This window comes from Strix aluco, chromosome 1, assembly GCF_031877795.1.
Source record: "Strix aluco isolate bStrAlu1 chromosome 1, bStrAlu1.hap1, whole genome shotgun sequence".
Taxonomy (NCBI): Eukaryota; Metazoa; Chordata; class Aves; order Strigiformes; family Strigidae; genus Strix; species Strix aluco.
The window spans coordinates 158,816,065-158,843,273 of NC_133931.1; the positions used below are offsets into that span (position 1 = coordinate 158,816,065).

General features: G+C 43.4%; 1 protein-coding gene across 1 annotated transcript in view; it reads right to left on the minus strand.

The window, feature by feature from the left end:
• Nucleotides 1-27,209, minus strand: part of CNTNAP2 (contactin associated protein 2) — a 1,208,164-nt gene that overhangs the window by 30,089 nt on the left and 1,150,866 nt on the right. The gene's annotated exons all lie outside the window — the stretch shown is intronic.

The window sequence follows — 27,209 nt, forward strand, 5'->3', positions numbered from 1 at the left end:
CACCCCTCTCCAGGCTCCTTCCTTCCTTCCCCTGGCAGTGGTGAGAGATGGCTGGAGCCCACCCACCTCTGCTGCAGGCTGAGGAGCAGCATGCATGCTCCTGCACCTCCGCAACAGGGCCTACACTGGCTGAGAGCCTGTGGCAAGTCAGTCATTTTACAACCTCACTGCTGTGGGCTGACAGGCCAGCTGGCATCCAGGAGCAGAGAAGGGGGTTCTGCCATTGCTCTCTGAGACAGCTGCCATTCCTCAAAGTCACCCCACAAGTAGATTTCTCTCTTCTAAAATGCCAGTTAAAATGATCACAAAATGGTAGCCATAAAACACGGCATAAACCCTTACTACCTAGGAACTTGCAGGCTGCTCACGGCTGTTTAATACTGCCAGGACCTGTTGTGACAGCCTGAGTCACACCGAAACAAAACCAGCACTCTGTCAGCTGGCTGCGTTAGAGGGGGTATTAACATTTCAAAGCCTCGACGCAGTATCTAATATAATATTTACATAGCAGTGAGGAATTTGGCTTCCTTTCTTCTGTGGTAGCACAATGTAAATGAAAATCACAACATGGCAGCATCACGTTTGTGCTGTACCAGGGAGCATTGCTCCAGAGACACCGAGATGTTTCACACTGCCTTTCCCTGGGTCAGTAGGGATAGGAGTTAATGTCTGGCTCTTGAAGCCAGTAGAAAAAATCCCACTGAGCCAAGCAAAGCAAAAGATGGTATCCCAGGGATAGAGAGCAGGGAGTAGTCCCAGGTTGTTCAAAGGCAAGTTTTTCAGATAGGAACAAGGAAAATGGTGTTTCTGGGAAAAAAAATGTATATAAATCACAAGATATCATCATAAAAAAAGAAAGGGTTGTCTTGAGAGGTGTGAGGAGAAAGAAGGAATTTCATTGTAAGAGTTTGGGGAAGAACTGGGAACCAAACCATGCCTGGGTTTGAGTTTTGCTACCAAAAAAATCAGATTGGAGTTATTAGAAAATGCATTACAAACCTTTTGATGAATCTGTGTTCAGTCCTAACCAACCGAGGATCAATTATATGAGGTCTGAGCTGCTGACTGGGCTCCCTAAAAACTACCATGATACATATGTCAGTGCTATTCCTAACAGTACTGAGGGTTTTCCATCAGGGATACATACAAGGAATTTCAACGCTACAACCCAGGCAGAGCATTTCACGTATGCTTTTTTTTTGGGGGGTTTGCACCTTACGTTGGGTTTGTGTGTGGCAGGGTTTTAGCAGGCAAGGGGGCTACAAAGATGGCTCTGGCCAGAAGCTTTTTGAAGCTCCCCTGCTCCAAGTCAGACCCACCTCTGGCCAGGGCCGAGCCAATTAGCGATGGTGATGCATATTTAAGAAGGGGGAACTGGAGAGGAAGAGGAGTTGTGAGGGAGATACCTCTGCAAACACTGAGGTCAGTGGAAGAAAGGAGGAGGAGGAGGGGGCGAGGTGTGCTGGGGAGCAGAGACTCCCCTGCAGCCTGTGGTGAGAGGTCAGGCTGTCCCCTTGCAGCCCAAGGAGGTCACTGGTAGAGCAGAGACCCTCCTGTAGACCATGGAGAACCCCACGCTGGAGCAGCTGGTCGCATGTGAAGGAGGCTGGGACTCTCCGCACTGGAGCAGTTCATCACTGGGAGGACTGCATCTCATGAGAGAGTCCCACACTGGAGCAGTTCGTGAAGAGCTATGGGAAGGACTCATGTCAGAGAAAGTTCATGTAGGACTGTCTCCTGTGAAAGGGATTCCATGCTGGAGCAGGGAAAAAGTGAGGAGTCCTCCCTCTGAGGAGGAAGGACCAGCAAAAACAACAGATGATGAACTGACTGCAAACCTCATCCCCTGTCCCCCTGCACTGCTGGTGGGGAGGAGGTAGAGAAATTGGGAGCAAAGCTGAGCCTGGGAAGAAGGGAGGGGTGGGGGGAAGGTGTTTTTTAGATGTGGTTGTATTTTACTCTGATTGGTAAATTAAGTGTTGGTGGTAGTGGTGTTCAAATTAAATTGCTGTTCTTTCTCTTTCCCAGTCGAGTCTGTATTTTGCCAGTGACCATAAATGGTGAGTCATCCCTCTCTGTCCTCATCTTGATCTCCTCCAACCTTTTGTTTTATTTTCTCCTCCCCCTTCCTGAGGGGGAAGGAGTGAGAGAGCAGCTGTGTGGTGCTCAGTTGCCCTCTGGGCTTAAACCACGACACACATTAAACATGGGGGGAAACCGGTGGAAACTGGACAAATCTTGAGCATGATTAAAACAACTTTTTTGGTTTTCACACAGAATTAAACTGTACCTTTTCTGTCTTTGCAACCATATTAGAATGCTAACCGCAACATTTAAGTCCCCCCCACACCTAGCATGAGGACAAAAAAGGAAGATGCACAATCTGAAAATTATTTGCATTAGATCCTTATGTGATTCACTGTACAAGAACGGATTTTTTTCTATTACCCTCATTTCCCTTTCCTTCTCGTTTGAGAATATCCTTTCTCTGCTGGTGCTTATCCAGCCTGTATCAATATTACAGCCACATTTCACAAGCTGTCAGTAACTGTCACTGCAGCAATGTGGAAACATGCTCAGGACACAGCTAGACTAGCTTAAATGCATTAAAATCATTGTATTAGTCACGTGGGTCTTTCATCCAGCTCTCATTTCAGAAAGTGGCTTGACCAAACAGCATCATCTCTTTCAAAAATTTGATAGCAAGTAAAAAAACTCCCACAGGCGTCCACACTTTCCATAGTTAGTAGAAAAGCTGTACAAAAGCCAGAGTTTATGCATCTGAATGCTGCTGGTAGACCATAGCACTCAGACAAGGTTCCTATTTGACCACAATATTCACTATCTCTTACTTCAATAAAATATTCATGGTATATTCAGTGAATAGCGGCAATTTTGAGTAATCATTATAATCTACGGAACAATTAGAAGACTGTATTTCTCTTTAAACACTGTAACCACTGTCAATAGCAGTTTAGTGATTACCTTTTTTCACCTTTTATATATTCTGTGGAACTTCATGCAGCAATGCTAATAGCCTCCCACCCACAACCCTGAATGACAAGAACAAAAATCCATGAATATGATTGTGCTACTTTAGCAGCTTCAGCACCATTCTTCTCTAACCCCATGAATAAGTGATGGATACTAGATCCTGAAAGAATTAAAGAAAAAACCCCCAAAACCCTAACAAGGGACCTTGCTGAAGACCTGCATTTTTGTTTAAAACTCCACAAATGATGGTTGCGCAGGTCACTTCATGCAAATTTACCACCAGCTTGCATCACATCAGTGCTGAAACAAGATGGATCGACTTCTATGACTCTGAACGTGTTCCTTCCTGCGCGCGTCCCACGGGGCTCAGCACGCCGACACTCTCTGATGTTAGGCCATTATACTTTGCCTCCCTGTATATTTGAGCCTGCTATAAACCCATCTCAGGAGAGTGTAATGCTTGTATAATGAAATACGCCTTTGTTGTCATGACTAAAATTCAATTTCCTCCCTATAACAAAGAGGGGAGAAAAAGAAAAGACGATGACATTCACATTATTTTAAAAAGGCAAATGCACAATGCAACTACTTTGTATTGTTCTATTTTTCAGCACATAAGCTAGTGAAAAGTCATATAAATATTGTAGTATATAGTATCATCATTACCTAATAGCAACTTAGTATTGCTGCTTTCAGATCTGATGCAGCAATCTTCTGCTGGACCCCTACCCACAAGCATTTCTGTAATTAAAGTCTTCCAAAAATACCACTTATAGGCCTTTTTTAACTTCAGCTAGTTTTAACCATTTGCTCCCTTGACCACATAACCTGATGAAGACCATGAATACAAGACAAAGACCATTCAGGTGAACCCATTCCAGCACAGATGCACTGCAGTATACAAATCCTTAACACTGAACATTCACACAGCAACTACTCAACTGCCTGCCCAGATTACTTAAACATTTTTTAAAATGTATATAACTAGTTCATAGTATACTGAGAACCTCACAGATGTTGCCCCATGTCTTGTGTGTTATCATTCACTGAAGATACGCTTAACATTAATTACTTGTTATTTATTACTTGTTATTACTTGCTATTACTTCTTTAACAGTAAAAATATATAGGAACTTAATCCTCAGTTACTTGTTTTGATTTCAGGGCTTACTTCCCACAGCTGTGGCAGAAGCATGCAACACAGTGATGAAAATAATGCTGTATCTCTATTGAAAATTATATGCTACTACTGAAGCAGCTCTTTTCCGCCTACATGAAAAGATACAAAGAACATCTATTTTCAAGCATGCCTATGACAAAAGGCACCACCATTAATGAATACCCAACAAATTGAAATTAATTATTCTATGAATCTAGAAGAAAACAAGCAAAAATAAATCATATAGAGGAAAAAAATGTGGCCGGACCTGTGCGTAAGTAACAAACGTACAAGTAGCACAGAACAATACTAATCAGTGTAATTAGGTTATCTGTGTTTTAAACCTTTCTGCCCTTACTACATTAACTGTAGATGCAGAGTTGTGGCCCCTGCCTAGACACTACTGCAAGACAAACAAACAGTTTGGTTCAGATTGCCAAGGCTGACCTAGTTAGCATGCATCTGATGAGCTACTTGTAGAAGCAGAGCATTGCCAAATATAGTTTTTATCTACTTTCTCTCTCACTTCTCTACTTTCCATATTATAGAGTAGCTCAAAGGGCCACTGCACTTCTAATAGCACAGAAAGTTATTGTACTGCTGGAAAGGTCCAGCTCTGCTTAATTCCATTTAGTTTTTATACATTCTTGCAGCATCACTTAGAAAGACTAGAGAAAAATAACACCCTGATTTAGCAGAAAAAAAGATGATGTGTTTTGTCCCACAGCCTTGAGCAGGTTTTTTGATAGATGAAACAGAAATGCTTTGTACTTATATAAAGTTCCCCATGTGAGGATCCTAGAATGACTCGCACGTACACAGGGCCCTACAGCACAAAGCCAGACAATCCAGAACAGTACTGTGCCATACCAATATAGTAAAGCCACGTGTGGAAATACTGCCTTGGACTGTGGTATGCACTGGCCTTGGAAAGAGGGAGAGGAGACAGAGTCAGCGATGAGGGAAGACAGAAACGCTCCACTGAAAATCTTTGTAAACCTACAAAAACTATTTTTATAAAACAAATGTGCTGAGTATCTTTTCTATTCTAGCTGATTGTCGTGGTTTGAACTCAGAGGGAAACTGAGCACCATGCAGCTGCTCACTCCCCCTTCCTCAGGGATGGGGAGAAGAAAATAAAGCAAAAGGCTCAGGAATCGAGACAAGGACAGGAGGGATGACTCACCCATTATGGTCACAGGCAAAAGACAGACTCGTTAGGGGGAAGAAAAAAAGAACATAAATTTAATTCAGATACTAAAACCAACTACACCTAACAGACAGAGTAGAACCGTGAGAAGCATTACATCTTAAAAACACCTTCCCCCCACCCCTCCCTTCTTCTTTGGCTCAGCTTTACCCCTGATTTCTCTACCTCCTCTCCCTCAGCAGTGCAAGGGGCAGGGAATGGGGGTGCGGTCAGTCCCGCCATTTCTTCCACCTTGGGGTGGGGGGACACTCCTCGCATTCTTCCCCTGGTCCAGTGCCGGGTCCCTCTCATGGGAGACAGTCCCCCACGAACTCTCTCTGACATGAGTCCTTCCCACAGGCTGCAGCGTTTCACAAGCTGCTCCAGCATGGGTTACTCCCATGTGTTGCAATCCTCCCAGCACCGAACTACAACAGCCGGGGCTTCTTCCCACACAGTCCCGGACCTCTTTGGGCGCAGCCCCCTGCTCCGGCGTGGGGTCCTCCACGAGCTGCAGGTCGGCATCTGCTCCACTGGTGACCTCCATGGGTGCAGGGGCACAGCCTGTCCTCTCACCACGGGCTGCAGGGGGGTCTCTGCTCTGGCATAGCTCCCCCCCTTCCTCCTCCTTTCTTCCACCAACCCCCGTGTTCGCAGAGGTGTTCTCCTCACAACTCCCCCTCCTCCTCCCAGGTTCCCCTTCTTAAATACAATATCACAGAGGCGCAGCCACTGTAGCTAATTGGCTCGGCCTTGGCCAGAGGCTAGTCCAACTTGGAGCTGGGGGAGGTTTGAGAACCTTCTCACAGGGGGCCACTGCTGTAGTCCCCTCCCCTGCTACCAAAACTCCGATACACACAAACCCAGCACATTGATATGTATATTTTTTACTTTATAGGACTCTGAAATGCAGACCGATGCAGAAACTTATAATAAATTCTGAACCTTGCACAGTGTTCAATACATACAGAGAGGATCAAGGCATCTATTTATTGCAAATTATGTTCCATTAGGAAGGAAATGTAACAGAACTTGAAGTGCAGTTTGTGGGTATGCACAATGATGTATGTAATAAATATCCAGTTGTGAATTCCCTTAAGAGTTTTCCAGTGATGCCCTTCAGAGTAGAAATAAGGCATAGCTAAGGGTACTTCTAGCACAGCAAGGCTCTCAGTAAATTTTATAGCCATCTAGCTCTTTCTTCTTTGATAGCATGAAAGTTGTGTCCAAAGTAGCACATAGCAGGGCAGGAAGAAGAAAAGCACTATATACTGGAGTGATTTTGGTTGTGACAGAAGATGCCCTTTAAACAAAGGCAAGTCTCAGTAGCGCAACCAAAGCCCTTTCAGTTCAATTTACTGAAGACTATTTCACACAATTTACACAAGGCATCGTTAGAGTTTTACTTTGAAAATGGTGAAAAATCTAGCTGTTTCGATTTAGGACAATTTATATGTGCCCATTTACGCCCAGAAATACAACAGGTTAATGATTCAGGAAAGAGAGTATCCATATCAGTAGTGGGAGAAGTCCAGCTTTGCCACAAGGCAGTGTTTTCTGGCTGAACTGCCAGGATCTCTGCTACTTCACTTCAATTTTAAGCATCCATTCAGCAGGTAGATAGAAGGCAATCCATTATAAATCTCTATAACCCTTTAGCTAGCTGTACTAAATTGTGCCTAAATTATCTCTAGATAGTATTTTAACAGACTGCACAGGTGAATTCACCAATTCAATTAAATGAACCACTAATTGCTTTTGGGTCAACCTTAGGAATAGATTTGCTCTTCGAAATAAAGCACCATGTGCTCTCTTGTGCCCTGTACTCAGAAGGGTATCTTGTTACATTACCCACTGCTCAAAGATCAGACCAATCAGCATCTTAAGCATCTCTCTGTTACTGCGTTAGGCTCCACAGAATAGCAAGCAGTTTAATCTCTGCTGAATGGAAGCTATTGATTTCAAGAATTCACAGTCCACCAAGATTACTAAAGCACTTTCTCTTATTTGCAGTATTTGATGCCTAGATGAGCAGTTCCCTGGCACATGCCAATACTTGAGGATTGGCATGGTGTAAAAAACCTGAGAGAATAAATTAGCTTGAATCCCATACAGTACACAGTCATAGGGAGAACTTATCTGGGGTGGCATATAACTGCTAGACCAAAGCCACAGGGCTAAAAAGTCCATGTCAGAGCAACTATACACCCAAAAGGGGGATAACACCAGACAAAGGGAAAATCACATTCTGACACATTGCCTGGGTCTTCTGATGAACATCTCCAATATGAAGATCAAGCACCTGTTTGCTTACTGGCTGTTCATACATTCTCTGTCCTAAGATCAGCAATTTGTATAAAAATGCATACTAATACCACTTAACTGTGTGGATACCACGTGCAGTATCAGGTATGTTAAACACTCACAGTACGAATGACGTTTAATGAGCTGTAGTTAATGTAAAACTGCAAGGCACGTATGGGCGCTGAACTAAGCTACTGTAAAGACTTTCTATGGCCCTCAAACTTCCCTGGCTTTTCATTTCAGTCTCTGAAGTAAAATTCAGTAAGTGGTACCAACTGAGTATTAAACAACAGGACCTTTATTTTGTCCATTACTCAAAACTGAGCTAGTACATATTGCTGTCTGGATACTCGTACCGGTGGAACAAGACGCTTATTTACCGAGAAGTTGTTACAGGGGTGCTGGGGGCAGCAAAGGGGTGAGCAGCCCCCGAGAACAGGGACCTGAGCTTCACAGGACCCAAATGCAAATGACTACCAACTGCTCTTCATGCAAAAATTCAAATCCCATGTAGCAGACACGCTTTTTTCAGTCCACAGGTCTGCAAGGGCCAGACGGTATCCAGATGCCTCCCCACGCTGCCCAGGAGCCTGCAGGGATGGAGTATATGTGGTGAGAGGCTGCAGGGTGGCCTCCAGCCCCCATAGGGCCGGACAGCCATCCCATCGCTCCCCCTTCTGGCATGTGTCATGAGAGACTCGGCGTCCCCATGACCCTGGACCCCTGATCAGATCTCGAAGTCAGATGCCTTCAGACATGCCTACACCTGATTGCTTTCCAGAACCTTGAGGTACTGCCCACAGTATGGCCCTATTGGGTGACGTGGTCCTGCCGCGGCTATTTTAACTCTTCCTTTGTAACTTTATGTTACTTATTGTAAATTTTCCAGTCTTCTTTTATAAGAAATAATAGCTTGTATGGACTAATTTTGTTTAGGCAGTTTATGTCTAGACTGACAAACTCACTGACCACCCACTGAAACACAGAGAAGATGCTATTTGTGGTGTATGAAGCACTGTGCCAGAAACCAAAGGAAATAACATTAACCCAGCAGTGCCAACTGAGTGTTGCACAGCAAACACATGGTGCTTTCATTTGCTGTCTGACACTTAAGAAATGGCCTTATCTACTGTGCAAGCAAGAGAAAAATTACTTATGAAGACTGTAACAGCTCAGTGCATGTTTCAGTTGCAGCAGCAGCTTTATCAGTGTTGCTGAAACAAAGGCCATTTCTTTATGAAACATTCCCTATACTTTCTGCCAAGCTAGAAATGACTGAACAAGGTGAAAAATACACAGGATTAGAGAACCTGAGCCAGCCTGGAAGCTGTGCTGTGGCCCTGGAGCACTTCTGAAGCCCAGTCCCTGGCGGAGGAGTTACGGCTTTTGGGTCACACTGTAATGGAGACAGTAAATCACCAATGTGAAATGCGCTCCTATCAGAGTCCCATTATTGCAGAAATAATAAAGACTAGTGCTGGAATGCAGCTCCTCAGTCAAAAAAGGCACTGTGAAGAATGCTATGAAATGGAGATGTTATTTGACAGCAGCCCAGTTTCACATTCCCACAAATGTGGGTTTGAGAAGAAGCTGGATCTTTTTTCTGCTCTTCTGTACTGATGGTATAGTTACTGAATGTTTTGAGATTTCATATCGGATGTACGATTTCCTGGAATTTTCCATTTTAAAATTTCATGTGTAGCCAACAACAGCTATTATTCAGGAATTCATGCTGCCTTTTAATAAACAGGGAATTAGCTGATGCTGCAGGGTTCTTAGTAATTGCATAGTAAAACCCACAAAACTAAGGCCAAGAGTAAGAGTGAACATTACTCTTTCAAGGAAACAAGTATTTTCTTCATATTTTGCTACTGACTTGCTGTATAACCTTGAGTGAGTCACCAGATATTCACATAAAACTCTCCCCCTCCCTCTTAGTAGGAGACAGAGAATTCCCCCTATCCTCTAGTTGGGATCTGTCTCACCTGAGATGTTTTCACATCTAAGTAAAAAAGGTATGGGCATTGCTTGTAAATATGAAAATAAAATGAAGTATTTTTTTTAAACACCCTGAAAGTGTCTCATGACTTTGGAAAGGTCACTAACGGCAGTGCAGATCGTATGGCACATTTCCATTGATAAAAAAGAAAGCTCTCCCAAGGGTAATGGTATAATCCAAAATCAAGGAAAAAGAGAAGAAATACTAAGTTTCTAGAGACCATCTGTTGCCAATGAACGATATCAGCATGCAGACATCAACTGGAAGTCTTGATTTTGGCAGAAGTCTTTGAATGTTTCCCCTCAAAAGTGGACCCTGAGAAGTGTTCAGCTGGGGGCAGAACCTCAAAAGGCAGTTCTCAAAGCAAAACTGCTAAGAGGTATCTGACGGTTAGCTTCAAGAACAATTTTTTATCCTGCCCCATCCTCTATCCTCTTCACATGATGCAGGAGCAATGGGATCATTGGTTGAGGGCAGCAGGAGAGCCACCACCAGGTGTTGCATCCACAGCAAAGAATTAAAAATTTCATCTACTTTTTGTCTGCAGGCAGGCTCTACCCAGAGTGAGAGGAAGAGGATGATGGGGAAGGAGAAGAAATTATATAGCTGAAATTTCTTTCTAAAAAAAAAACCAACCACAAATCTAAATGCCTGACAAAACAACGAAATAATTTTATCATCACAGATATCACCATGGGAAAAAAAAAGGTGTTATCACAGACAAAACATCCTCAGAATTAGCTGGAACACTGTATTTCAGCAGGATTTATAAGCCCATTCTAATTTATGCTCATGATAAATAATCTTCACAGCATCTTTCATAACCCTTAGTGAAGGATATAAAACACATACGGAGGGATAGCATTACTATGCAAAAGGAATATGCAGTTTCATTCACATGGTTCGTCCAAATATGATTTTATGTCTTACGGAGGCTGGCTGCAACGTAACTCAGCAAATGTTTTTCAGACCAGAAAATAAATTAATAAATACTCAAATATGACTCCTACAGCCTGTAGTCAAGCATAATGTGTCTTGGCCAAACTCCAATGCATTTAGTTACACTGTGCTTTTGTTAACACTATATTAAAAAAATATAATTTCAGTCTATTACTTTGTAGTTTAATGGGTACCTTTCTATGGCTATCTCCAGATGTCCTCATACCACGCTTTGTGTTCTATATCACCAGCCTCAAATACCTTAATAAAACTGCAGTTTCATCTGAGAGTGGGTAGGCTGAAATTCTCTCTCTTGCCTTCCTCCTCTCTTGCTCATCCTACTGTCTCACTTGGAGATGGTGAAAAAGCTAACCATTTGAAGGAGATTCATGGTATGCATCTAAAACTGGAAAATGATTTTTCAGTAAGACATTATTTTTACTCATATACCATGTATGCCTTATATTAACCTTGTGTATTCTTAGAAGTTTGGGGTTTTTTTCAATTAAAAAAGGTAAGGATCTGCAATCTGTTAAGAAACCACTTTTAGGGATGTTAGTGTCACAAAGATAAAACTTCTTCATCAGTCCCACATATTTTTCTTATTTATTTAATTTAAAAGAAATTAACGGCTATTGCACCTATAGTGTTGGATTTCAGTGCAATGTAATATATAAATAAAAGTCTTCTGGGGACTGACATTTTTCAGAAGAGATGCACACTGCCACATTATGAACAAGCAATGACCTTTCAAGTAGCGGCAATTTTAATTCAGTTATCAAAAGCCTGAAAATAGCAAGTGAGTGAAAAGCAGAACGCCAGCAAGAATGTGAATGCTATAACTTAGTAGGTCATTTTTCTTCCAATATTTTAATTCTGTTTGCTTTACTTCTTCATTTGGAATTTATTTTTTCTCGGATCAAAACATCCACTTCTTGTACAGACTATACCAACCTAGCTGTAGTACTGAAAAATACCATTTATTTTAACAATTGAAAAAATACTGTAGGACAGTGCAGGGAAAAAGAATCAATTTCATTTCTCGGAAGCAATTTCTTTTATGCTTTTTTTTCCCAGTATTGTATGCTTCACAATTTGAAGCTGAGCAATTGACATTTGAACAGTCTCTATTACATCTCAAAGTCAATGATGGGGTTGATCATTGCTAAAGGCTTTTGCTTCTTTTCTTTGTTACAAGTCTGCATATGTGAAATGCTCTTCTGTATTTCCTCTGCTGGAATATGCTTATGTGCAATAAATGCACTCCTGAAAAGTATTACTATTCGATGCACAATGTCAAATTATCATAAAAATTTAACAGCCACATTAGATAGATCAATGACTTATCTAGTTCATTGTTCTCTCTTCAAAAAAAAGGTGACTGATAGTAGATGATTCACAAGTAGTATAACAGCATGGAGCATGTAAAATGATCCTCTCCCAGGATACCTTTTCAGATTCCCATAAACAAGGGTTTTAAACCTTTCTGAGATGAAGGTTGCATCTTGCCTGTTATATTTAGCTACCAGCAGAACTATCTCACGTGAATGTGTCCAATCTTTTTGGAAACCATTAATGCTTCTTGGCCTCCCCAGCATCCCAGGCAGAGAGTTCCAGTGCTGAACTGCTCACTCTGGGACAAATGACCTCCTTCAGCTCATATTAAGGCTACAGCCTGGCAAAGTAATTGAGTGTCTCAACTTCCTGTGCTGTGGAAAACACTGCACACCTCCACTGTTATAGGGCTGTACTGTCCAAAATTCAGGTACATCAACTAAATCACCTAAAAACAGAGCTCTCAATTTTTAGTTTAAAAGAAGCCTCATGCCCTTTAGTCACGAGTGGCAAAGCCCTGCAGAAGATCCTCTCCACCTCGAGACAGTGGAAATCATGATTCCATAAAGAATGGAACGTAAAAGCATTACACCATGATCTGGAAACCAAAAGTGCTCCCTCATTCAACAAATACACTGGGGATGAAAGAAATAGGTGTGGTTTGATGCCAGTCAACAAATTTCACTCCGTGAGAAACAGTAAGGAAACACGCTTCCTTTTCCAGTCCTGCAATCTCAGGTTTAGTATGTATAGTTGAACTGGACCGTTACTGCTTTTCAGATTAGATGCAGAATATTACATGCCAGGCATCCTCAGTGTGCATATTTTTGTGATGTCTATGATTTGCTCACCAACAGTCTTATTCAGTACGTAATGGTAACAGACATTTTGACAAAAAAACACAGAGCTGGGTGAGTGGAAGGATGATGGAAGAACAGGACCAGACAACATGCAAAGGACTAACTCGGTGACTACCTTAGATGGTGTAAACTGAACACTTCCAATTGGCCTAAATCAAACTGTGCGCTACCAACATGCTTTATTATTATTATTACATCCAAGCATGGAACAATATTCTGGAGTAGTGTCTTGAGGGCACAATGTCATTTGCAGTATAATGGCTTTGTTAACAAGCGGTAGCAAGTGCTCCCACCCAAATACTGAAATGGAGCTTTGGGTGTTTCTAATCTCAAACCTAATGGATTTCTTTGGAGGGACAGGGAAACCTTTGATCAAGCTGCAATAAAAATAAATATAAAAAATATTAGAATTGTAGCATATCGTTATGCTTGCTCTAGCATAGAAATACATTAAAACAGTACATTAAATTAGTTCAAGATGCTATACTGACAAGAAATACTGTCATTTGCTTTTTTTCTTAAATCTTGTACTAGATTAAAGAGTGTCACATCAGCTGGATCAGGAAGCAGACATGTCTAACAGGACTGCTTATTAACTTGTTTCTTTTACAATCAGTTCGTATAAAAATAAACAAAAACTTACAGGTGGGTCGCAGCATCAGTGGCAGGAGATGATCTAAATCAGACTGCCCTTCTTTGTCCCCTTGAGCCGCCCCTCTCTCTGCCCCTCAGCCCCCCGATTACACTGAACCCCACACAGAAATAAAGCACGTAAGACAAGGTCGGGAAACCCCAAACACCAGACGGGCACCCCGGCTGCCTCGCACCACGCACTGCAGCTTTGTTCTGGCAGAAGGCGTACGGTCATCTCTTCCGCTAGCGGCGTCCCGTTCGCAGGCGGCGGGCAGGCTCCTGGCGACCCGCTATATGCTGCGGAGACCCCCTCCCGCCCGCCGCCCTCCAGGCTGCGAACTGGCGCCAGCTCATCACACGAATGCCCCAAGCCCCGCCTGGGCTGTCCCGCAGGCGCAGCCCCGCGGGCTGCAGTGCCCCCCGCCTCGCCGGGGACAAGGCTCCCTCACCACCCCCCGCTGTCGCCATCCAGGCTACCTGCCGTCTTCCCGTCCCTGCCCTCCGGGGCCCTCGGGGCGGCCCGGCCGGGAGCCGCGGGGCAGCGGCGCCCCGCACGGCAGCGCGGAAAGAGCGGAGCGGAGAGCGCGGAGCGGAGCGGCGCGGAGCCTCCCCTCCCGCAACCTGCCTCTGCTGCGGGCGAGCCGCGCCGCGCCGCGCCGGGCGGAGGAGGGAGGCGGCAATACACGGACTGGATCGGGCGGGGGAGCGGGCGGGGGGGGGGGGCGCGGGGGAGGCTCCCCCCCGCTCCGCCGCGGGGCCAAAAGTCCTCCCGAGAACCGTAAGCAGCCCCCGGAGAGATGGGGGAGGGCGCAGGGCCGGCTCCTCGGCCACCGCACTGGCGTTTCTCCTGCCAGCACCATTATTATTATTTTTTTTTTTTTTTTTTAAGCGCTAAAGGGGCATTAAAGCTTTGAAACCGTCTTTCTAGAAGATGCTGCTCAGCATCAAGAGCCGGGGCTGTTAACCAGCCGTTCCTGGGGAAAAGGTAGCTGAAGGTTATTCTGGTATTTGATGACTTTTGAAAGGTACCGTTCAAATACTTTCGCTTTTAATTAACTCACATACAAGGGTGAGGAGAGCCAAATAAGAACCTGCATAGGATGCTTTTAAAAGGTTAAAGTCACAGAGATGCCTCCACTTGCTCGATTTCAAGATGAAAGAACAGAGATTCAGCAGTCTGCCTACAGGGCACTAGAAAAAGGAGGGGTTAAAATAGCCAATTACCAACACAATATCCACACAGAGATTATGAGACCACCTCTTCCTTCTCTCTCTTCCTCGGAGTGACAAGTGCCTCCTTGCTCTCTCCTCCTCTCCCAGCTGCACCACCACCTTCCTCTCCTCATCCCCACTTCATCACCCATGCTGCCAAATGGAGAGGGTCCGTCAAGCTGGACAGGAGGGGAGGAAGACAGAAGGAGCAGATACAATTTGGGGGTTGCCATAAATCACAGAATCATAAAATCATAGGAAGGTTTGGGTTGGGAGGGACCTTAAAGACCATCTAGTCCAACCCCCCTGCCATGGGCAGGGACACCTTCCACTAGCCCAGGTTGCCCAAAACCCCGTCCAACCTGGCCTTGAACACTGCCAGGGAGGGGGCAGCCACAGCTGCTCTGGGTAACCTGTGCCAGTGTCTCACCACCCTCACAGGGAAGAATTTCTTCCTTATCTCTAATCTAAATCCACCCTCTTTCAGTTTAAAGCTGTTACCCCTCATCCTGTCCCTACACCCCCTGATCAAGAGTCCCTCCCCAGCTTTCCTGTAGCCCCTTTAAGTACTGGAAGGCCACTCCAAGGTCTCCTCCGAGCCGTCTCTTCTCCAGGCTGAACACCCCCAACTCTCTCAGCCTGTCCTCACAGGGGAGGTGCTCCAGCCCCTGATCATCTCTGTGGCCTCCTCTGGACCCACTCCAGCAGGTCCGTGTCCTTATGTTGGTGCCCCCAGGGCTGGACACAGCACTGCAGGGGGCCTCATGAGAGCAGAGGGGGAGAATCCCCTCCCTGGACCTGCTGGCCACACTTCTCTTGATGCAGCCCAGGACACGGTTTGGCTTTCTGGGCTGTCAGCGCACATTGCTGGCTCACAGTCAGTTTTCCATCCGCTAATAACCCCAAGTCCTTCTCCTCAGGTCTGCTCTCAATCCACTCATCACCCAGCCTGGATTTGTGCTTGGGATTGCCCCAACCCATGTGCAGGACCTTGCACTTGGCCTTGTTCAACTTCATGAGGTTTGCATGGGCCCACCTCTCCAGCCTGTCCAGGTCCCTCTGGATGGCACATCCCTTCCCTCCAGCATATTGACCGCACCACACAGCTTGGTGTCATTGGTGAACTTGCTGAGGGTGCGCTCAATCCCACTGTCCATGTCACCTACAGAGATGTTAAACAGAGCCAGTCCCAACCCCGACACCTGAGGAACGCCACTTGTCCCTGCTCTCCACTAGAACATCGAGCCGTTGACCACAACTCTTTGAGTGTGACCATTGAGCCAATTCCTCATGCACTGAGTGGTCCATCCATCAAACCCATATCTCTTCAATTTAGAGATGGATGTCATGCGGGACAGTGTCAAATGCTTTGCACAAGTCCAGGTAGATGACGTCAGTTGCTCTTCCCTTATCCACCAACACTGTAACTCTCTCATAGAAGGCCACCAAATTTGTCAGGCACAATTTGCCCTCAGTGAAGCCATGTTGGCTGTCACCAATCACCTCCTTATTTTCCATGTGCCCTAGAAGAGTTTCCAGAAGGATTTGCTCCATGATCTTGCTGGGCAGAGAGGTGAAACTGACTGGTCTGTAGTTCCCTGGGTCTTCCTTTTTTCCCTTTTAAAAAATGGGGTTATATTTCCCGTTTTCCAGTCAGCAGGAACTTCACCAGACTGCCACGACTTCTCAAACATGATGGATAGTGGCTGAGCCACTTCATCTACCAGTTCACTCAGGACCCACGGATGCATCTCATCAGGTCCCATGGACTTGTGCACCTTCAGGTTCCTTAGATGGTCTTGAGCCTGATCTTCTCCTACAGTGGGTGGTTCTTCACTCTCCCAGTCCCCGCCTTTGCCTTCTGCATCTTGGGCGGTGTGGCTGGGGCACTTGTCGGTGAAGACTGAGGCAAAAAAGTCGCTGAGTACCTCAGACTTCTCCATGTCCCAGGTAAACAGGTCTCCCGTTTCCTTCTGGAGAAGGCCCACATTTTCCCGAGTTTTCTTTTTATCACCGATGTACCTATAGAAGCTTTTCTTGTTGCCCTTGTCATCCCTGGCCAGATTTAATTCTATCAGGGCTTTGGCCTTCCTGACCTGATCCCTGGCTGCTTGGACAGTTTCTCTGTATTCCTCCCAGGCTACTTGTCCTTGCTTCCACCCTCTGCAGGCTTCCTTTCTGTGTTTGAGCTTGTCCAGGAGCTCCTTGTTCATCCATGCAGGCCTCCTGGTGTTCTTACCTGATTTCCTTTTTGTTGAGATGCATCACTCCTGAGCTTGGAGGAGGTGATCCTTGAATATTAGCCAGCTCCCTTGGGCTCCTCTTCCCTCCAGGGCTTCATCCCATGCTACTCTGCCAAGCAGATCCCTGAAGAGGCCAGAGTCTGCTCTCCTGAACTCCAGGGTAGTGAGCTTGCTGTGCGCCCTCCTCACTGCCCTAAGGATCTTGAACTCCACCATTTCATGGTCACTGCAGCCAAGGTTGCCCTTGAGCTTCATATTCCCCATCAGCCCCTCCTTGTTGGTGAGAACAAGGTCCAGCATAGCACCCCTCTTCATTGTCTCCTCTATCACTTGGAGAAGGAATTTATCATCAGTGCATTCCAGGAACCTCCTGGATTGCTTGTGCCCTCCTGTATTGTCCCTCCGACAGATATAGGTGTGGTTGAAGTCCCCCATGAGGACCAGGGCTTGTGAACGTGAGGCTGCTCCTATCTGTCTGTAGAGGGCCTCATACACTCAGTCTACCTGGTCAGGTGGCCTATAGCAGACCCCCACTATAACGTCACATGTTCCTGTCCTCCCTTTAATCCTGACCCATAAGCTCTTGGTCAGCTCCTCACTCATGCCCAGGCAGCACTCCAGCTGGTCACTGACATAGAGGGTGACTCCCCCTCCTCATCTCCCCTGCCTTCCTTCCTAAAGACCTTGCTAAAGACCTATCCTTCCATTCCAACACTCCGGTCATAGCAGTCATCCTACCACATCTCTGTGATACCAATAAGATCTGGTCTAGCTCTGCAGGCATGTGAACGTCTCTAACTCCTCTTGTTTATTCCCCATGATATGTGCATTTACATAGAGGCATTTAAGTTTGTTTATTCCCCATGATACATGCATTTACACAGAGGCATTTAAGTTGGGCCTCCGATGAAGCTGACTTACTGGCCAGAATCCTTTGTGCTGCTCTTCAGGTGGTCTTCTGCTTCCCTGTGATCCCTCTCCAGCCTCTGGGCATCAAACTGGTAGGTGTGGGATGGATTGAAGTACCCCTCTCCTGGCAACTTTAGTTTAAGGCCCTCTTCACCAGCTTGGCAAGCCTATGACCGAAGATGCTCTTCGTCTCTGACAGATGGACCCCATCAGCCCCCAACAGACCAGATTTCTCAAAGCGAGTCCCATGGTCTAAGTAGCTGAACCCCTGGCTGTGGCATCAGTCCCATAACCAACTGTTGATTTGCCAGATTTGACTGGCCCTTTCAAACCCCTTTCCTTTGACCAGGAGGATGAATGAAAAAAACTACCTGCACTCCAGACTCCCTTACCACCACTCCCAGGGCTCTGTAATCCTTCTTGATGCTCCTCAGACTGCTCTTGGCTGTATCATTGGTGCTCACATGAAACAACAGCAGCGGCTAACAGTGGACTGATGAGGCTTGGTAGTCTCTTGGTGACAATCCCCCAGTAAGCAGCACGCCTCTCTAGAGAGTGTGTCAGGTCAGCAGATGGTGCCTCTGCACCTCTCAGAAGAGAGTTGCGTACTACTATCACCTGTCGCCCTTTCTTAGTTGCGCTGGTTGTTATACGGGGAGCAGACTGGGCTGCCTTACTCAGCACCAGCGTCTCTCCTGTTGTGATGGGTCTTTCCTCTTCAGTCTGCAGAGCAGTGAAGTGGTTCTGCAAGGGCACCTCAGGCTTTGGGGGAAGTCTCTTCCTTCTGCAGATCCTTGCCGCTGCAAGCTTCCATTTTTCTGCATGATCGGCCCCCCTCCCTTCCGTGAGTGCTGGTGGGGGAGTTTTTGGTTGTTTGGCCATGGGATGTGGGTCCACTGCAGACTGTGCTTGGAACCAACTATCTAATTCCTTCTCATCCTCCTTGATGTTATGCAGCCTGAAGAGTCAACGATAATGTAGGCTACAGCTCACATGGGTTGCCTGGGCTTGGCAGTTGCTATCTGCCGCTCATCTCGCTACTACCAGCACTTGTGGTGGCACCAGTGTGGATGCAGATGCTGCATAGCTTCAGGGGAAGGAGACTGCCAACACTGACTCAGGCCAAAAGTATCACTGCAGCCAAAAAAATCGACTGGCCAGGGGACAGATCATTATAGGGCCCTGCTCAGCTTTTTCTCCAGCGAGGAGCCAGAAGTGCCAAAAAATTTAGCAATTTATCAGAATTTTGCCATAATGGGAATTATTGATCTTGGAGGAACCAAGATGGAAGAAATGTGGGACCAGAGTCTCAGATCACAAGACCTATATGCTGTCACTCCAGAAGTCAAACAAGAGATAATGGTACTCGTCAGCAGGACCTCATCTAAGATCTTTACTCAGCTAGTGTGGTATCACATTTAGCCACATCAATTCAACTCACAATTTCAGTATCCCGTCCCCATCCTGGACTTTTATATACTGTCCAGAACAGCAAAACTTTCAAAAGGTCACTGCAGAATCATTCAGCTCTTACTGATAGAGAAATGGCGGTAGTTACTATCTCTGCAACAGTTTAGACATAATATTTTTCAGATATATTCCAGAAGAAAAGCAGTAATTTCTTCCCTCTGTATTTCCAGAGATATGGTACTGCTTACATATGCTTACGGTTTTTTTCTTCTATCTTTTTTTGTGTTAAAAGGGGACCACTCATTGGAAACACAGTTTCAAGTGTGAATTATAATTTTTTGTTTTGGTTCAGCAAGCGTTTGCACTTTTGTAAAAGGTGCCTCTTTAATCTGATCTGTTCCCCTCCCCTCTTATTTCTGCTATATCAGTAAGGACGTATCCTTTGTTTGCCATAGCATTTCATTAACACCACTGCATATACCATCAGGTACTTTCCTCACTGAATGGCCATAAAATGAACATATATTTAAAATTCTGTGATGCTCACCTCTTGACTAGAAACTCAGCATGGCTGATCTTTTCTGAGAGAAAATAGCAGCAGCAGTAAATACCTGACTGAAGGGCTTTTTCCTATTTGGATTTATTAAACAAGAATGTAAAATGGAGGACCTCACTGAACAAAACTGACATTAAGAGTACATATGATCTATGTATTTCTGAGGAGACTGCAATCTGAGACCTGTGAACCAGCTGCCATTGTCATTTTACTGTGGTCTATTATCTCTGGTTGTTCTGAACCGAGTCAGCTTTGATGTAATAAAATTGGGTCCTGTTCTGCACAGGCACACAATGTCCTGGTCTGTTTGAGTATTTGACACAGAAAAATCACAGAGAGCTTCCTCAGTCCCCACAAAGTAATGCACAGACTTGCTCATTTTTGTAATGAAAAAAAAAATCAGTAAATGAGGAATCTCTGACTCGTAAATGGGTGTTTGTAATAATTCTAGCAGAGACAATATACAATTTGTGCAAGCAGTAGTTCAACCGTAGGTAGTGAAGGCATTCAAGAGTTTAGCAGAGAGTTGAAAGTTCTCTCAGCGTGGCAATCTACAATCTAGAGATATTCAGTCTACATTTAAATGAGTTGGCCCAAGTACTGGAAGCAGTTTAGCTGGGGAAGAAGAGAGCTCTGTGCAGGGTATTTATTCCACCTCTTGGAAGTATAAAATAATAATTTAGTAGAAAAAGACCCTGCCAGAATCAATTTTTAATTGCCTGTATTCATAAGCTCTGAATCTGAGATATAAACAAAGGGAATGGAAAATTCTTACTTATAATTAAATTCCTGTGAGACAATTTGCTTGACAGGAATGTTAATTTCTGGCTACAGAATGCTGAGGACAGCTTGGGATAGATGGTAGGGAAGGAGCACATCACTGGTAGATTTCTGTTGGTAACTCAAACCAGCATGATCTTAAATGTAGGTGTTCCAACATGTATGGTAATAAAGTTCATGAAAAGAGGATGATAGGTATGTCTGCTGTGTGTGGAAAAAATCCCCTCGTTCTCATTTCATAGTGACTTCAATTTGGGATGCTTGTGCTGGGATCCCATGCAGCCAGCAGTAAAGCATCATTAGATTATTGAAAAGAAAAAATTTGCTTTCCCTAAAAATTTGACTGACTATGACATAAGGTAATTAGTTTGGACTTCATTATGATGAATAAAGATGACTTAATCACTGGACTGGAAGATGGTGGTTGCCTAGGGACCGACAATCATAACCTGATTATGTTCAATATGTGGTGTATGTGCTTTAAAAAGCCTAACTGGCCAAAGCCGAGGCAAATAAAGAATGGCAGCAAGAGGGAGGAGAGACAGGATGAAATCTCTGGATGGAAGTGGATGTTTAAGAATAGCTTGTATGTCAAAGAGCAAGGTTCCACACTTTTAAGACTTTATGCTTGTATCATATGAGGATGTGACAGTTCCTTTTAATCAGAAGAAAACGCCAAATAAAATCTAAACCATATATGCTTATTTGGATCTATACGTTAGTGTTCTCTAAGAACTCCTGGGTGTAAATTGAAGAGATTACCATTCCTACAGCATTTGATAGACCATTAAGCACTGGAGTAGTTACAGAAACCAGAAGAGTGCTTAGGTCCTTTCCAAAAAATTGAAAATTGTTAAAAAATATGATGTGAAGAAATAAGACGATTGACTATTGGATAATTAGCCTGATATCACTTCTCTTAAAAGCAGTGGAAGAAACACTGTAGAATTCTATAAGTAACGAATAAATGAAAAAATGAACAAGTAAACAAATGAAATCTTCAAATAAATGAATAAATACAAATGTTTCCTTAAATTTCAAATTTCAGACTCTGAGTACAAGTCTGGTCAAGCTATACAGCTGTATAGATGGACTACATTTTAGAAAGGCATGTGTGCCTTCATGGCATGTTTGATGAATGAAATTAGAATTCACAACATCAATAAAGCACAAGCTCCATGGAAGCAAATCATGGATCACAAGCCTAGAAGCTGAGAAGCTACCTAAGAAGGTACAAAGAGCTAAAGAGCTCTTTAACCAAGCCAAGAAAGGCATAGCAAGAGTCAGTGTCTGTCAGCAAAAGCCAAACACATTACGGAAATTAACTCTGCAATTTTTAAAGGTGCAGCAGATTAGCTGTTGAAAGAAGCTACCCAAGGCAGGGATGATTCCAAACACAAATTGGGTGCCCTTCTGGAAGATGTGTTTTACACAAGGAAGTTTTTGGAACAGAGAGGTTTTATGACCTGAAAATTCACCCAGATGTAACAGTCTCTTCTGTCCATGACAGCTCTGGATCTGCTACTGAAATGAAACACAAGTTTCTACTCTGAACTTTCCCTCTTCCTGAGACGTACAAAATAGGGAAAGATGTGAAGAGGAAGGGTACTCTTTAAATGGAGAAACTACTGTAATGTTTGCTTCCTGAATAAGTGAGTGGAAGTTAGACATATGGAGACTTATATTATAGTTATGGTAAAGTATACAGTATTTGGGACAAAAATGAATAAATATACAAAACCTCTTGATTATTCTCTGATACTGAATAACCTCCATGTAATAAATGAATAATGTCTTCTCATGTCATAAATACTACAGCTACAAGCAATGGATGCTTTCTATTCAGTGTATCAAATGGAGAAGGCAGAACTTGCATTTAGCTCTTATTTCTGCTCAAGAGGGGTGAGAGGCTGAAGAATATAGACAAGATTAAGAATATATCTTCCGGCTATAAGTGCAATTATTTCTTAATTAAGTATTTTTCTTTTTGTCATCATATCGGGACCATTCTCTTAAAGCAAATGTAGCCTATCACAGTGAAGTTGTAGTCTGATATGGGGATTAGGAACTAATTGCATGTGCTACAGTAGCCACTCTCCATCACTGTTCAGGCTGATGGACAGTCCCGCATATCACCATTTCGTGATCTGAAAGACACTGTGAATAATAACTACAGAAAGATCTGGACATGTATGCAATTTACAGGGAGAAAATTCACCTTACAGTGAAAAAGGGAACTGCATTTGCTCTCAGTAAACCACTCTCTTAAAAAATCCATCCTGCAGAGCACAATTTGGAAGGGGGAACTGCTTTAATCAGCCCTTTTCTATTTCTTTAAGAAATTAAGCATGATTCAGCTGAAGTGAATGAACAAATTATTTTGAAAGGTCCAGGCCCAGGATTACATTCTGTTATTTTATGCTTCTTGCTCCAATTTGCACGATTCTGTCAAGCCGTGCTTCAGCACAGCATTAAGAGTTTTGTGATGCTATTTAGCTAGGTTCCCTCTCACTCCCTCTGAAACCTATATTTAAACTGATGGCTGCTCTAATTGAAGGGAGTGCAATTATTTTTGGGACTCACCACAAGTGCTTACTCATTTCTCTAAATACTCCTGTCATTATTAAATGATGAGTACCCTATCATCACCTGATGAGTTTCAGTTCCAGAAGCATGTTCAGCTTTTCCATCAAGTATTTGAACGTGAGCAATACGGCCTTGCTTTCAGTATTATTTTTGGCACCTCCTTCATGTTACTGGAACATCAATCCCTGTCTTTAGGTAGATCATTACAGCAACCTCTCTTGCTCACTTAGTTGGAGTTGAAGAAAATGTGTGCAAATTTTCTACTAGTCCATGTGTCATGCATGAGGTGAGATCCCCAAACTATTTACGAAAACACGACTGAAAGGCATCTGCAGAGGAACACTTGAAGTAATACAGCCCCCCCCCCTTACAAAAAAGCTCTTCAAACACACCCTTTTAGACACAGAACCTGGACACAAGTTCAACAGATGCCAAAGGGCAAAGGCCCCATTAGCTTCACTTTTAAGGGTGCACCACTGAAGATGCCTCCAGGTTGCTCCCTCTGGCTCAATCTGGTACCAAGTGCAGTCAGTGCCATCTGTCTACTAGAGCTGGAACTCCTTTTTTCAACTGCCAGATGAGCCATTAGTTCACAGCAAGACTTGCAAGTGACTGTAGTCATTTCAGCTAGTCGCTTGTAAATGGGGATAAGAATATTCACTTAGCAATTTTGCTATTATTTAATAAGATAAAAACACCAACTGAAATTCCAAGAGTATTGCCATTATTTTTTTCTGTTATGAGTACAGAAAGTTAGAAAAAATAAGGAAATCTGTTAAAACTGACAACAGAAAAGCTACACAGTGAGCTGGATTAATTTGTGTTAATGTAGCAATACCACAGTTGAGATTTAAGCCTAAGCCATTCTCTGTTGAGGGAAAGAAAAAGACAGAAACATTATCTTTCACTCCACTGAGTGAAAACAGACAGTGATGCTTTACCTCAGCTCATAAAGTTAAAACACTAAGCTTTTGCATAGGATGCTGCATTGACAGTCTCAGCTAGTCTTTGCCTGAGAAATTAGGAGCAATCTCATGATATTAGAGATAAATACCTTTACCATATTTACCACTGTCCTATCTAATTGCAAGATGTCCTTCCAGTAGTGTAACAAGGCTTATTCAAAGTTTATTGCAACCTGGGTGAAGTTCTCACCAAAGGGCAATCATGTAGCTGGGGTGTTCTTGTGTTCCTGTGCTTTAGGCTTCCCTGGGAAGCATATTTTCTGAGATCTGCAGCCCCATGGGCAATTAATAATTTTTACTCGAGGGCCATGTGGCAATTGAACACCACAATATTTCTTTTAACTATGTGGGGAGATTGTCTGGGGATGAGGAAAAGAGACATAAAAGACATTGGAAGACTTTATCAAAGGAAAACATCTTCTTGCATCACATGTGGCATATGCTTCTAGTAATTGTTCCATACATTAAAAAAGAAAACTCGTCAATCATTTTAAACACTGGTACTGGTTCAGCAGTAAATCCTCTTAGCAAATACAATCTTAGTATGACAACTGAGTTGATGTTAAGAGAGCTGATCCTAAATAACAAAATCAGGGAGGTTCCTCTTGGAAGCCTTCTGGGAAATGGCTATGCTCTCATGGAAATTTTGAGCAAATCGTCACTGATTTCTTTTTTTCTGCACATGCTTGTTCCAAAAATGAAAGCTGTAGATTGAAGGCTAATTTTGTGGATGAGGGGGTGTGAGGATACTGATACATATGGCCAAACAATGTTGCTCTTGGCATACTGAGGTCAGTAAATTGATAGTAGGGAAAAAACTATGAAAAAAATTTTCTGACCTACAACATGTAGGCATTCTAAATAATATATATGGGATGGTGATTTAGCTAAAACATTTTAACTGGAGGGTTTCCAGAGCTTTGTTTCAGATCTTCAAATGACTTCATCAGTGAAATATGGAAGGGGATTAGTAGGAGTGCATGTTACCATCTCTCCAAGCCTGTTCTCAAACATGGCTCTAAATTTTAAGGATTAAGCTAGTTATCAACATGTAAGATACATCTGAAACACTCAGTTGAGTATGTGTGTCCGTCCCTGAAGGAATTGTAACTTAAATTTCAGCAAACAGGGAAAAAGTACCAGTCTCCCTTTCCTGTTTCAAGAGTAAACACCTGGACAAGAAGGTTGGTATAATGACTACCGTACTGGCTCTGTAGTTTGGGAAAGCTATCTACAAGTCTCTGCGCTTGGCCCAAGTTGCTTTTGGCCTCAGTTTTACATTTATAAAATGAGGTGAAAGGCATTTCCTAACTTCTTAGATTAATTTTGAGGCTAAATACATTCAGAGGTACTTTGTCATGAGGAAAAGGTGTGGAGAAGAGGCACATCACTCTGATGACAGGCACCACCAGAAGGCCTGCACAGAAACCCCAAAGGCTGTGATAAATCAGTGCATTGCTACAAGTTCAAGAGGGAGCAAGGTGTGCTTCTATTCCTTCATGTCAACTTGAAATGTAAGATTGCTCTAATCTCTCTTAAGTAAAAGCAAATAGTTATGTAGAAAGAGTTTGTATCACTCTTGCTGGCATACCTGCTCTCCTTCTGTATGTTAGAAGGCAAGACTGTATGAAAATGAACACTACAAGCATAAAAGCTATTGTATTGTTCAAGGATAAGGCCATAACTGTAGGAGGTTGTCCTCCAGAAAAGAGGCGCTTAGTGCCAGCAAAAGGACCTGGAATGCCTTTTGTATATATTTCGCCTTGCAGTTCTCAGGACATTCATTCCACATAGTTATTCCTGCCAGAGTTTCAATTTTTCCTCTGTTTTTGGGGGGACTGCCAGCCTGGTAGTCATTCTGTTGGCAATGCCTTTGGCAAAGGTCACTCTCTGAAATGAGGGCAGCCCTAGGGCAGCAGCTTGAGCTTTTGTGTAGTTTAGAAGCAAAATTATTCCTAGTCTTCCCAAAAAGCAGACTGGCACGGGACTTAATTCTTGACTGCAAAGATTACAAATAGAAACCCTAAAATCAGGTTTTATGCATTTTATTTAAATAATACCTTCAGCCAATGCCCTTTTGAATACATGGTCAGTGGTTGTCTGCAGAGAGCTGTGTACTCATATGGCTCTTCCAGAGTTCACACTTCAATTTAGGAAATAAATATGATTTTCCTGACACCACCTAAATGTCAAAAACAACTTGTTCCTTTAGAAACAAAGTAAACCAATTACAGATTACCATTATTCTACTGTATGGCTTTTAAATTTTCTGGCTCATTGCTAGGCCTTTACAACAACTTACTTTCAATATATATAAATACAAGACCTTGGTTTGAGCTGTTCGTGCACTCATCAGGACTCTAAATTACTGTCATGGCTGAAACCTAATGTGTTATTTATCATCTAATCAGCTATAACTGAAAATAACAATTATTAATGTAGGCAAATACAAAAAATACTTCATGAGGTTTATGATATATTTTACCCAGTTAACAATAATGTCAGTAGCCACTGACAGCATACCACAAACACCAAAGACAGATCCAACTGAGAAGGAAATTCACATCTTAATTACTAAGATATGATGATCCAAATGGCAATAATTACTCCCCAAAATGAACTTCTAGAAGTCTGCTGTTAAGAATGGAAAGCCAGCTTGTTGTCACCTGCTAGGAAGCCACTTGTTCTCTCACTGCAGCACCTGCTCAGTTTGCTGTTCTGCAGATCACTGAATTTAGGACAATCAGAGTAATTTTGTCTTCAAAAGCACTATGTATTTCCCTCATATGGGGTACTATTATGCCAGAGAACAGATTTTTTGAGATAAAAGGAAACCAGCAGCCATTATTTGTTACAGAAACAGACTAATGCAATACTCATTATAAACACACACTTTCTAGTTTTATTTGCCTGACAATAACTTTCATGAGCTGAAATAAAACAGTACACTAAATTTCTTTTGCTGTTCTTTGCCTCTGTGTGTAGCAGTGCATCAGAGGCAAATCTCTTGCTTCCTGGTGTTTCGAGCTCTGTAGCAGAATGCTGAGTCTTGAGGAGTTTGTCCCTCCTGATTGAAAGATATCCCTAATTATCTATCCAAGGAATGAAACCTGTTTGCAAAGGTCAATGCTGCTCA